General features: G+C 41.1%; 2 protein-coding genes across 5 annotated transcripts in view; one reads left to right on the forward strand and one right to left on the reverse strand.

Moving 5' to 3' along the window:
* CMSS1 (cms1 ribosomal small subunit homolog) overlaps positions 1 to 14,223 on the reverse strand; it is a 221,469-nt gene that overhangs the window by 64,327 nt on the left and 142,919 nt on the right. The gene's annotated exons all lie outside the window — the stretch shown is intronic.
* Positions 1 to 14,223, forward strand: part of FILIP1L (filamin A interacting protein 1 like) — a 187,913-nt gene that overhangs the window by 32,482 nt on the left and 141,208 nt on the right. For both annotated transcript variants that reach the window (XM_058838133.1, XM_058838140.1), the window contains exon 2: positions 9,144 to 9,286. The gene's annotated coding sequence lies outside the window, so the exon portion shown is untranslated. The remainder of the gene's footprint in view (positions 1 to 9,143; positions 9,287 to 14,223) is intronic.

The raw sequence follows: 14,223 nt of genomic DNA on the forward strand, positions 1-14,223 counted from the left end.
GCGACAGCAGAAAATGCCTTCACATTTTTCTTACATGCACTGCTAATAAACTTGATGAACAGGTCTACCACTTTCTCATGACTCAGCATCAGACAAGATTGTTTTGGTAGCTATGGGCTTCTTCCCTTTCACTATTTCTTCCAATGCTGATCTGTATTTTCAGCTATTTTAAAAAACAAAACAAAACTAAAGCTAAAGAAAACCCTGACAAGCAAACAAATAAACCAAAAACGCAAGGCCAAAGAGATGCAAAATCAAAACAGGTTTGCTTTACTTGATCTGGCTAATCACAACAAAGCAACATAAAAATTCTGGCTTTCTTCAATACTATATTCCACCTGAATGCCACATGCAGGGGGTAAGAGAGCCTTGTGACACTTGCAGATACCTCACTGTAGTCTCCTGTGTGATAAACAGACCCATGTCAGTCAGTAAAGTTGATTCTCAGCGAGCCAACAGGTGTCATCAAAGTAACAGGAACCCGTAGCAGGGAAAAACTGCGGCTCAACTGCGGCCAGTGTCAGTGTGTTCTGGGCTTGACTCATTTCTGGTTATGCCTACACACTTCAAATTGTCAAGTTCATTTTGAAAACCCTACAGATTCCCCTAGAATTATTTCTGTAATAGCAATAAGTGAAAGCTGGAGTACTGTGAGATTTGATTACAATCAGTGTGATGAAAATCCCTCTAAAAAAAAAAAAAATACATGAGGAAAACAAAGGAGAGATGGTAGATTTTGGCTATGGCTTCCACTGCTGTTGTTTTGCTGCACTTTAAGTAAAGCTACATTTTTAAACATTGACAGAGCTCAGTAAAATTTAGTAGCTCTAACTTATAGTTAATCTTGGTTAGATTCTCCATTACCTGAAGTCTTTAAATCAACTTTGGGCGCCTCCTCAGAAGATAAGCTGTAGCTCAGCCAAGTTTATCAAGCTGTATAAAAAACTACTAGATTAGGCTCTCTGGTTTGTGTTTATGTAAGATTGCAATGATGACATAATGAATCTAACCTTAAGCATCCACTAGGCTATAGCATATCCATGTATGTGGGAGCTATTGACTCTAGCACACCTAAGGTGGGCACATAAAATATTATATGACAAGCAAGAAAAAATACAGTGCAGCTACTCCAACATGGACAACTTTGGTGAAGTATGGAAAATTACTGCACATGCTATTATGCTGGAAATACAGTGCTGAAAGTAAAACTCACATCTTATAACAAGACAAACAACTACAGAACATATCTGTCTTACCAGTGGCATGGCAACTGTAAAAGAAAACACACACACTGACCTGAAATAGTAGCAACTTCTTCCCGTTAAGAATATTGCTTATAAGGGAATGAGCTAGAGACAGCTGACCACATATTCATAAAAGCTGTGTTCTGTTTCCAGAAAGTGTTTCAATGCCTTTACAATTTTTACCAAAATAAAAAGAAACCGAAGCAACCAACAACAACAACAAAGCAAACAAACAATACCCAAACAAAACCCCAAAAACGAAACAAGAAAAACCAAAAAAAGTCAAGAAAGAAAAAAAAAGGAAAGGTGTGTTTGTCACTGATTTTACAGTCCCCAAGTACATGAAGCTAACAAGCTGAACATATACACACTTCAGGGACTTCTCATAATCCAAACCATCCAGTTTCCAATTGCCTCAGAACGTGCTGATAAAAACAAACTCCCTTGACCAGACCCTGATCCCACAAGCTGATCTAATCCTTACACACAAGCATCCCACTCCTTTGTCTCACCAAAGAGACAATGACCTGCTCACACAAGTAGGCTGACAAAGTAAAAAAGGAACAGCTGCATCTGCCCAGCCAGGGATTAACTGGCATTTCAGCCCTGTCTGTCCACTGAACAGCTTTCACATTACTAAGATTCACCAATTTAATGCCATTAACTCCAGTGAATTTTTAAGAAATGCTAAACACAGTTGGATAGACCTGTAAGAAAGGTTGTACCAGGTTGATTGGAGACTCCTTCCTAAAGAAAATCTTGCACAGGATGTTTCACAATTGTGTATCAGGTATTGTCACTTAAAACTGCTGGCAGATTTCAAGAGAGAGAAGTCCTGAAAATAACAAACTCCTAAAAATCTGGTAAAAAGATCAATGCAGAGAAAGGAGATTATAATCAGAGTGTGTAGGGGAAAAGCCCCCAAATATGAACTGTGCCGTTGTCAGTCTTATTTGGTGGTACGGCACCAAAACAGCTTCTGAGTGGATGCAGCAGACAATGGCTATTGCCCAGTGTAAAATTCAATAAGGAGAACAGTGTATCTAAGCAGAAAAAGACACACATCTAGTCATTATCCTATTTTCAAGCCACAAACAGTTTGGGTTTGCTTGTTTAACAGTAATGTATTTTTCTATTAGAAAATAACTATGTATGTATGTTCGCAAGTTCTCCACATCTGAGCAAAAACTCAAAGCAGAAAATCTTGCCTAGAATCAAGTATCATTTACAATCTCCTACAATCAATATAACTGTAACAGAAATAATCTTACATGCCACTGGACTTTTATTGTCAAGGAAGCAAAAATAAGAGCTAATACATATACTCACATATACCACTCATGTCTTTACTGTGACTAACACAAAAGTCTGATTTACAAGTACTTCATAAATTTGTGAAATCTAACATGGAAACTGTTCTGCAGCTCAGTGACCTGTTGGAACCAACTCAAGTGCTGTGCACACAGTCCTTCACAGCAACACAAGTCTGTGAGCCACCAAATGGGAAGGGAAAACGGCAAAACAACAGGCGTGTTTTTGAATTTAATAACCAGAAACAGTTTGGACTGCTATTCTCTACCCAGTTCACTGACATTCTAAGAGCTCCCATTTAAACATCTAGAATAACTTACTTCTCATGACTACTTAATCCAGTTCTCTAACCTGAAAGTCCTAACAGTTGCTGCTGTTTGAAGCATCCAGAACATTACTTGCATATACTTTGTAAAAATGGCATTTGCTAGTAAAAGCAAAGCTTTTAAATCTTAAGGGAAATAGCCTTGGGGTTTTCCCCTTCTGAGAGCTTAAAGTTTTATGAGTGAACCTAAAGGACTGCCAGACTTCTAAAGTGACAACACATTACGAAAAAATTTCCTATGTGTTTTGCAAATTTGAAGTCAGCCACATTTCACAACTGACATCAGGGTTTTTAATATCAGCTCTAATGAAATATAATTCTCCAATGACATAACTGTGAAGTACAGCATTTTCATTTCACTAGCTGGCAGAGAGGTTTTGGCCTTATTATTATTATTTCTTATGTAGCGCCAAAAGTGTTCTAGGCCCTGCACAGACATGCCTGAATTAAAAACATTTTCCTTGTATCTGCTGTAAACCCAGAGACCACAGCGTATTCAGCTCTACAGAACAGGTCACACATTTTCACACAACTGCTATGGCCAAGTCATATGGTAGGACACAGGAATAAGACAAAAATGTAAGAAATAGCTTGCCTTCATCTTCTCTACAGTTTCACTTTCACTAAATCTCTTCAGGTAGGATTGGATAGTTTCTGGTTTGGGAGAATATCACTGTTTATTGAAAAAAATCCTACAGCCAATGAAGAAATTCCAGCCATCATCACAAAAGCCTGAGGGGAGCGGGGCGCAAGCTGGGGATTAAAATGATAGTCTTATTTTTAAATCAGGTTCTTCCTGAGGTCACAATTCCTCTGCTGGATGAGAGAGGTGTTTATTTTAGAACTGATACGTGCACAGCTCACAACAGTTTAACCACACACCAATAAAAAATAAAAAGCTCCCATTTGCAAATAACTGAACTAAGGATTTCACTGAGAAGAGCTCTGCCTTCCTTAGACCCTGAAAACCCAAGAAACAGGGGTGAGAGAAAAAGCTACACTTCTCCCATCAGGGCTTCACCCCCTGATGACAGATGAAATCCAAATATGGAAGACAGCAGTCAGAAAGAGAAACTTGTCTATTCCAAAGGCCCCCAAGTAGACGGTAGGAGCATCTGACATAAGCACTTTGTTCTGAATTTGTCATGGGAACAAGCAACAACAATGTTGTACTTACTCATTCACCAGGACATTGCACATCCTGCTCAATGTACATCTCTTCAGATCTCCAATGGTGTTACTTGGGAAAGAAATTGCCTCAGTTTGGCTGTCACCTGCATGTTGTGCTTTGGGACCGAGCAGTGACCCTGGTATCACCAAGTGCTCAGGCATACAGACACTCCAGGGACACCTCCACACACAGATCCAGCTCCAGCTTAAGAAAGAATCTGCAAGGGGTATCTCATGGCATTGTTCACAGTAACAAGTCTAGGCCTGACCTGCTAAAACATACACAAAAGGGATAAGCCATACTGACAGGTACAAAGGGGATGCCTCCGCTGCAGCAACATCTCCTAGTGGCTGTCATGAGTGGAAGGTAACAGGACACGGTGTCTTTGCCACAGGGCTGATGCACACTCAGCTTGAAAAAGAATAAGAACCAGCATTCAGCACATTAAGTTGAAAGGTGGAGAGAAAAGCCTCCAAAAACATAAAGGGTAGATGTCTGGTAAGAGTTAACAGAAAGGTTCATTTGTTGGCTTCTTGTATAAGTCTTGAGATAACACCTTGGAGTCATAAAACACAAATGCACTAGATCAGCAGCAATTTCCCCTTTGGACTGGATTCTAATCAGGGTATCTTGGTACCCTTGACCTCCTTTTGCATCTTTCTGAAATCCCAAAGCACATTTTAACGGGGGTCTGCAGACCCTGAACTGCAGCCTGAACATGGTTTGAACTCTTATTGAACCAATGACAGCTGCACACACTTCCCTTTGAGGCTACAGCAGAAGATGAAAAGAAATAATGTTTGATTTTTCTACTTTGGAGGGCAGGTGAGGAGAAGAGTCCACATAATACATTATGGTGCAGCTTGCAGTGGTGGTGGCTGTCTCTTTTGGTGCCTTAGCTCATTTCTGTAAAGATAAGTATGCAGAATGAAGTAAGCGTTATCCTTCAGTTTCTCTAGACTGATGACAAACATTACACTGGTCTCCAACGCTGATGGAACACAAAAGAGAAAACACAGAGCATGACTTCCCAAAAACGGACAAAAACTTTGGTCCTCTCTGGAGGATGCTCTGGGAAGAGGCAGAGAATAAATGGGGTCAGAACAGCCTTTCCCAGCTCCTTGCAACCAAGCGTAAATCAACAGTAACAGAGATGTTACCTCTGAGGGGTTGTGTGAAGCTTGCGGCAGACAGCAGCAAAGTAGGAGAAAAACTGCAATTCATATCTGCTCTCCATAGCCAAGAGATCACAGTCAGGACTAACACAGTTGCTGGAAGTTTTGCATCAGAACAGAGAGAATCAAAACCATGGAAGGATGGCAGGGTTTGTCCCACTGTAAATGCTGGCATTTATAACGGAGAACAAAGTGTCACCAGATGCCCGTTGCAGACACTCATGGTTTGCTTTTCACAATATCATGTAACAACGCTTTGTACTAAGATTTCACACAGCAGTGGTTCTTTAATTCAAGTAGTTACATTTTCTGCTTGTAGGAAATGGTCTCCTTTGACCATACCAAAACAGCTATTGTCCCACCAATCATATTGCCATAATCAGCTACCAACATTTGTTCAAAAGGCACTGCCATTTCTTAAAAGCTCTTACCTCTTTATTTAAAGGACAATGAAAGCCTAAAACCGACAGAATACTCTTCCCCAAAGACAACACCCCTTTCATCAGGCACTGAAGCAATAAATGGCATAGGAAGGAGAAAAAAAATCATTAAATAGTTACATAAACTATCTAAAGCCTCTGTGTATGAACTCAAAAAATACCATTTTTCACACAGTTCTAGAGTCCTAATATGTAAAGTTATACTAAAGCAGTATGAAATCATCTACATCTTCCACCCACACAAACAAAGCAGTCCCCCCTCCTATCCCTCCACAGCTTCCAGCCTCAAATATCCTGGCGTAAAATGATCAGACAAAATAGGTGACTTATGTTTTTATTGGTTCCTCCAGACTATGACGACATTTCCTAAAACACTGAGCCAGGAAACTATTAATGTCTCTGAAAAAGTGTAAAGGGTCAGGCTATTTCAAAGGATGTTTTTGCTAAGAGGCCTTTGTTATAGATGTATAGGCCACTTAAGGTTTGATTAATAATAACAAAAGTATTCCGCATTCCCGTAACATTTCTAGCTCCAAGGTATATTGTGAACATATTTGTTACATTGTGTTACAAATATATTCTTGTATTTCTTGTGTTATGAAAGCATTACCCCTCTTCACCCTTCTGAGAAATAAAACAAGAAGGTTAATAAACTTGCCTAAGATTTTGTAAAGTAGTATATCCATTCCAAGATCAGAATTACCCACAATCCGTATGTGCTCCTAATCCCAGGCTGTTATTGGAGACAGAAATGAAAAGGGTCTCAGTTTTTCACCATATTAAAAATGAAAGAGCTGGAAGATTTTCTAGATTTATCTCAGCTGTGCTGGCCTGCACTTGGCAGCACAAATCAGGTCAGGCACTTGCAGGTGGAGTCAGAGATGCCTTAAAAAAGCTTTGTGTGTGTTATATACAAGCACTAAAGCAGAGCAGCCAGCACTGTAACAGGAGCACAGCACAGACTCATCAAAACTTTCTCATTTTCTTAGTGCACGCTACATGTACACAGCTCCTTGTTTTGGCTGCTTTCTCAGTAGGTCTGGGAAATATCAAGGGCGACACAAAGGACTTGCACAAAAGCCTCGGAAGTAAAGATGCTCCAAAGACACCACCACTTCTTTTGTGGCCAAAACAATTTCACTCAAACCCAGTTCTGATCCCGACTCCTCAAGAATACGTACATAGGTCAGTTCCCTAACACAGGAGTGCAAAATAGACAGTATGATGCATTTTACACAGGAGAGAGCTGAGGCATCCTAAAAGAAGTACAAGTCCTCTGGTTTTACTGATTAAGGAACTTCACTCATCTGTCACTTCTCAAACAATCACAGTCGGGTGAGATGACAAACGCTGCAGGTAAAAATCCCACTATTGCACAGTGCCACCTCCTGGGCAAGCAAGACCCGAAAAACACCCTCAAGTGTCCCTCCTCTCCTGCAGCATCCAACGTTTTAGTGTTGCCTCCCAGGCTCTGGCAGACCAGGGATTACCTCTGTTCTCAGAATGCAGGACATGAATTCACGGAAAGAAGAGCCGAGATTGTTTACAGCTCTCCCCACAAAACATGAGCTGCAGCAATCCCACTCTTGAGCGAGGCTGTATCTGCATAGGCAAGCACCACACAAACCCACAGGATCAAGTTCACTCTGGGTTGCTGGCTAATCACAAATTAGCAATCAGGGCTTCCTTTCAACATCCAAACAGGAAATGGGAGTGGAGGAAGTAAAAGCTTAATAATTTCTTGCATGTTAACAAGTTACATGAGCTGCTCCAATAAAAAAAGCTTTGCTAAGTGAACTTAAACCTAGCACACAGTCTGTCACAAAATGACAACCATTTATCTTTAAAACCAAGCTGTGTATTTTGGAAAGACAACGGATACAGACATTTAAATCAGCATAATTTAATTTCCAGAATAAGAGGACATCAAGTAGTGATCTGAAGTTGAGGATCCTACTTTATTGTAATCACAAGTGTTGAGACTATAACCCCAAAATAAACCTGAGGTGGTAATCTTGGCCTCTCTCTTGAAATTTAGTGAAAAAACGGGATTAGAAGAACAACATTTTAGTTATCACAAAAAACATTAAATCACAAGTCACAAAAAACATAAAATCCGTAATGGCCTCTAACAAAAGAGCAAGAAAATCAGGCCTAATGTTAGCTCCATTTCTTTCCACTATCTTTTAGGGGTACTGTACTCTTTGGCTGTGCACACCCTGTAGAGTTAAGTGTCAGGAAAGCTGGGAAATAAAGACCCTGTAAGACACTGAGAACCCTAAAATGCCTAAAGGAGCACAGGACTTTCAGGCCTCCATGTCAAGCACAGCAAGGAACATCTCTCCATCTTTACATTACGAGATCACAGCCCCTGGCAGTTGGGTAAAGCCTGGCCCATAATACACTCCTAATTTGGTACTGTCTTCACAGCAGGAGGAGGGAAAACAATTTCGTGCAACTGTTGAGCAATTCTCAAGAGTTCAAGACAGATGAAAGGCCAGTTTCTTGGTTGCCTGAAGATATTAAGACAGATTAGGGACAAAAGTAAGATGATTTAAATGGGTGGATGTAGACTGATGTTTTTGAGGGAACTAAATTGCAAGGTAGAATTCCTTGTCTTTTATGGATGTACCCAACAACAACAAAAAAATATCTTGGAAGAACTCCACAGTATAGAAAGAGATTATTTCAGTGGGCTTTATGAAGAACAGAACAGAATCAAAGGAATTTGGAAAAGAAACCCTGCTGTCAATATAACCTCTACACAATCTCATTATCTCCCAAGGATGCAAGCAAGAACAGACATATAACACAGATAGTTACCATGGCCCACAATAAACTGGCTACAGTAAATAAGGAGCTAAAACTGCGTGGGTGCATGCTCTGCATTATGGAGCATGAAAGTAAGTTTTTTCCCTACTTTCAGCAGTAGAGACATGGGCACTCATTTTTCTAATGCAGCATTTACCACGAAGCACTGCCTACCATAAACCACTTCAATATACTTGTTACACTGTGCATACAGCTGGAAATGCAGACCTTGGTCTGGACTCTTGTATTATTGTTCTGAGCAACAAAAAAAGGGAAAAACTCTGTTGTGAAATGAGGGAATGTAATGAAATCTGAATTTCCATCCTGGATCCTTCAGATTGTTTTCACAGTAGGCATTCCCTGTTTCCAAGGTGACAGGAGGCAGAGCAGATATTTAATCAGCCTGGGTTTTAGACCACCCATTTGCAAAAACTCTCCAGAAGAGTTTTGAAAGCTGGAAAGCAAGGAGTCTGTAAGACTGCTGGGTTTGGTCTTGGGGTTTTTGTTTTGTAAGGCGTAATTATTGGTAGGTATTACATCTGTCACTGGCAACACCGATAACTCCTACAGTATTTGTATTGTTACCTTGCACTTCAATAATCGTGGTATCAGCTGTGTCCAAGAGTTTATTTCTGTGGAGTCACTAACTAACCACTTTTTTTTTAGGATGTTTGCATCCAGGGCAGAAATGCCACTTCCTACTACGTGATAAAGACCATGAGGACTTTGCAGGACTGCCACCTGCGCCATTGCCAAAATGACGGCATCTGCCAGAACATTCAGGTTTCCAGTCTGTGATGCTCCAGCAGGTTAGCTGATCTTCACTTAACTTCTGTAGTACCAAAAGGTTCTCCTTAACCCAAGACTTCCAATTTTCCCTCCCTCTAGTTCCAGTGACAGAGGTAAGAGTTTCCAGACAAGGTTTCTTTGGTAAGGAGTGCTGATGAGCTCGTACCTGTTTAGCAGCTATCACTCTATCAACAATCCACTGTCAAAAAATGGAGGAGGAATGTGCCTGACAACGTGAGAGACAAACTATGATCTGTGTCCTCCTTGACCTACATTCATGTAACATTCAAGGCTCACATGTGCTACTCACTTAAGTGTCTAAAGGAAGGTGGTAGTGACCAGTTTCTCTGGATCAGACACCAGGTAGCTGTTAAATAATATTAAGAATGATTTCACCATGAGATGCTTGTACTGGATCTCACCCAAAACCTTTTTATATTGCATATATTACTGTTTTGCTGCAAATGTGGTCTCAAAGCAAAGTAAGAACTTTGATGAATATATGCATGAGATCATCCAGATGAGGAGACTGTATGTTTACAAAGGTGTGGAAGCACTTGACAAAATAGATTATCTTTTTCAGTCTGTATTCCAAAATAAAGGTTTTCTTGGATGATGAACTCAGGAGTTCCCTGAGTTTTGTTCATTGAGGGCAACCTAACGAGTGGGACATCAGGCTTGAGGCAGCATGACCAAAAAAATAACAAAATTTTAAAAAAAATATCAGCAGGACAGTGCAGAAAAGCCACAATTTGAAATTTTTCCTGAGGTCACATACTTAGCAGCTTTCCAGGTTAGTCTCTGGGAACCCCTGACTCAGATGCTGAATTTTCATGAGGAATATAATTGATCCTCATACAGAGTTTTCCTCCTCAAAGTCTCCTCCTCCAAAGGTTTTCTTTTTTTGTGATGACTGCTGGGCTCTGTGTTACACAAACAGAAGAATGACAAGGCAGGAGCAGACATGCTAACCTTTCAATTTATATGGTAGCTGTAAATGCCTGTATAAGCTCAAAACAAGTTAGTCTTACTGAGGAGGCCTCCAGCTCTAGAAGGAGCTCATATATTTAGGTGGTGGTAGAAGGGGCTCTTAGTGCTTAAATCCTCAGTAGACTTTTAAAGTTTATTTTCATAGTCTTAAGGCTTGGGAAGGTAATGATAATTTGTGGTATTCTCTAGAATACCACTGTCATTGTGGTCTTGTTGAGCTATTTGCATGATTTGGTTCCTCTGTACCACAAACATACAAAAATACGAAATATTTCTGCCTTGCATCACCTCTGCAAGTGAGAGACTGCCTACAGAGGGAAGAGGAGCAGCTATGGAGATGACTGCTATAAAGGATATCAGCCTCCATTTACACCCTTTCAAGTGCAAGTGACAACTGTAAACCGTACGTAAGATTTGAGCACACAACTGTGCCAGTTAATAATTCACTCATGGAAAAAGATAAAGAAGATTTTTGGTTTGCAAGTGTTCTCCTGCACTTAAACTTTCTGTGCATATTTTCAAAGGCCTCTCATTCCCGGCTGCACACATATTTATAAAATAAGAGATGTTAGCAACTTGTTCTCCAGTTTGCAGGGATGGCTGAAGCTTACTTCACTTCTGGCAAATTAATGGAGAACATCTACCTTACCCCTTTGGTACAAGCAGATACAATGGAGAATTCTCTTCTGCCAAAAGAAACTACCTAAGGAACAAAACAGGAGTTTTTCTCAGCAAACTTTCTGACTTTTAATTCAGATGTTACGAGGGGAAAAGCCACCAGTGATATGGAGAAGCAAACAGATAAAAATCTCTGGAATGTCCTCTCTGCTCAGAGCTCTGGAAAACTCAGTTATGCAGGGAGACCTGGCGTGAGCCCCACGCTCCCCCAAGACGCAAGGGACTCTTTGAGGCTGTGAGAGCTGCAGTCCCAACCAAAAAATTTCTTTTGTCTCTATTAGTCTGGCAGACCTGACAATGAACTTCTCAATTTCTGGGCAGGGAAAGCACGTGTTGTGTCACGCACTCCTGTCATGCTGGGTCACAGGGTACTGCCTGTGGTTGAAGGACTGCGTGACAACAAGAAAAGCGTTCTGGCATGGCTGAAGCACCCTTGTTGAAAGTCTCCTGTCAGTAGCAGGCATAACTGAGTGGCAGAGATCTGGCTTAACTAAGTAAACTCCATTTTGCTCCTCATCCCACAAGACAGGTGTGGCTGCTTGAGAAATCAAGGCTCACGCTTCCCCAAGGCTCTGCCCTGCCTCCTTACAGGGAGGAGGAAACCCAGCTGCCTCTGTTGCAAACTGGGAATGGTCCAGGTTAAGCTGTGGGGTAATGTGAGGTCAAAGCCTAGTGTGATGGTCTGATGTTCACTGCATGCACTGTGCCAGGAATGGTCAGTGAGTCACACAGCTCTCAGGAAGGTGCCTGGTCCATGTGAAACAGAGACCCAAGAAACACCACTTGCTTTTAGTTGAAGATCAGACAGTGAGGACATATGGCAAGTTTTCTAGGAGACAGCCAGCCAAGGAGGCTGCATCTGACCTGTGGTCTGTTTAAGAAATAAAGCCTCACTGTCTTCTGTGTTTTATCTCATTCTGATCATGGGTTAAACGAGGCACTCAGTCTATTGTTCTTGCCACGTGGTAAGTAACTAGCTACATGTAAACAAAGTAATTAAGCTCCATAAGGAACTGTTTGCCCTTCAAAGCTGAACTAAACATTGCATTTTGTTTTGGGAATCCAAATATGGTAAATTATGGACAGTTAACTATGACCACGGGATTGTTTCTTGCACAGAAAGGGCTCCTGGAACATGCAGCACATACTGGAAAATCACCTTTCCTCCTCTTTACCCTGACATTAACATCTAAAGACCCTGCTGCGCTCACTGCTAGCTGCCTTTTGCTGAGGATCACCTTAGCATAACTAATTTATGATAATTTATGATAATTCTTATCACAATTTATGATAAGAATAGGGAGGGAAGTTTCTTGGGCTGGCACAGCTTGTTCTAAATCCCTGCTCTTCAGCTGTAAAACCACCAGGCTCCATCAGCACCCCTCCAGGAGAACATCTCTCAGTTGTTAACTCAATGTATTTGGTAGTCAGACAGTTCAGAAGGGATCAGTGCAGCACAGAAATACACACCAACTCATTATTTTCTTCTTAGCTGTACTCCTGTTGCACCTAAAATCCCTAATCAATATCAGATTGTCAACTTGCTGAACAGAATATGCACAGAGGAAGAAAGAATCCCATCCCAAATGTCTTCAAGACCAGAAGACTTGACACTTTAAACCCGACACACATCAAATGCAAAAAACCCCAATTGTCCCACTGCTAATATGTGTACTTGTTCAGCTTTGTAGGCTGAATTTATATATTCATAGAATGCAGCAATCTAGCATAGACAAGGTAAAATAAGAACCACCAAAATAAAAACAGAAAGGAAACATTACTAAATCCATTCAGGACTATTAAAAGCAAAAGTAAAAATGCATAGCACCCATTATAATATTCACTTTCCTATTTTAAACATGCAGTTTGCTCCTTTGCAAAGGTTTAACAGATATCCCCAGTTACACACCTGCACTGCAGCTCTCTGCTGTGTCTGTCACCATGGGACAGAAGCACCTGAGCTGAAGCAGGCACACAGCTGAGGGAGGAAAACCAGGAGCTGGGTGGAAGAGGACACAGTGGGGTGTGCGCTGAGCCTGGTGTCAGAGAGGTCCCAGCACACCAAGGGGAAGGACACAGCCTGGAAGGTGATGACAGATTTCTGTTCCCAAAGATCACACTAGAAATCTGGGAGTTAAAACCACAGTCATGGTGGATCTTCTTATTTGCATTAGTCACGCTCTCCCAACAAACTCTGCTATGTGGTATCTCTGCTTACACTGCCTCAGAAACATCTCAGCCTCCTGATGAAGTTACTAGATAAATGGTGAATTTTGAAATACAGAAAGACAAAGGTTAAGAAAACAAACTGTCTTACTATTTACTGCAGTGCTGCAACATGCACATCTCCATCTCTGCTGAAGGGTGAAAAACACCATTTTGTGCAATAGAATGGCAAGGACAGCTGTTGGGAGGCTGAAATGGCCTGTTACGGTGGTGTTATCCAACTGACATGTAGCTGTGGGAGACTGGGACATAGGCTGTGCAGGTGCTCTTTCCACTATATTAACAGAAGAAGCACAACTTATAGTAAAAAAACAAAACAAGAAACCAACTAAAATACTCTAATTCAGTTCATTTTATAAATTCTGGGTGCCAAAATGGGAGGCAGGATCAGGATGAAAAAGATAAAAGTAGCCTTAAATTTCTTCCTGAGATTCACCCACCCTCATTGATATTACTGGCCATCAGATTTTTACAATTTATCTTCTCTATTCCTTGCAAATACTTATGGGCACACCTTCAAAGTTGCCCATGTACAGTGGAGGATCTCTGAGCATCCTATGTAGGAGGCAACAGTGCCAGGAACACAGAGAAAAACATTCAACTGTTTCTAAATCAAAAGTCAACAGCAAGTGCTGCTTTTCTGCTCCTCAGGTTTCTACTTTTTTGACTACTGAAGGGACTCCTTCATTCAATAGAGACAAAAAGGCCTAAAGCTGCTTCTTGGGATATATCATAGGGTGGGATAAGTTGGGAAGGGAAGCAGGCCTAGGGTAGAACTTCTTTGGAGGCACATAGGGACCTGGAGAGTTTGGGACTCATCCTATAGGAAGATCAAGTTAACCCAGAAGAAACAGAAAGCTGTGAAGGGCTGGACTCCAAAGCCAGGGTTGAGGGGGGCTAGACCTGGGACAGACTGTAGGACAATAGTTGATCTCTAGTCTCAGTGAAGCTGGTGTCCAGGGAAAGGTCCAATTCTTCTTACAGCCAACACAGGAACAATATATGAGGTCTGCAGCTTTCTTATAGGAGTGTAATTGGAGTATAGGAATTCTGATTGTGAAGG

The sequence above is a fragment of the Poecile atricapillus genome, chromosome 1 (assembly GCF_030490865.1).
Source record: "Poecile atricapillus isolate bPoeAtr1 chromosome 1, bPoeAtr1.hap1, whole genome shotgun sequence".
NCBI lineage: Eukaryota > Metazoa > Chordata > Aves > Passeriformes > Paridae > Poecile > Poecile atricapillus.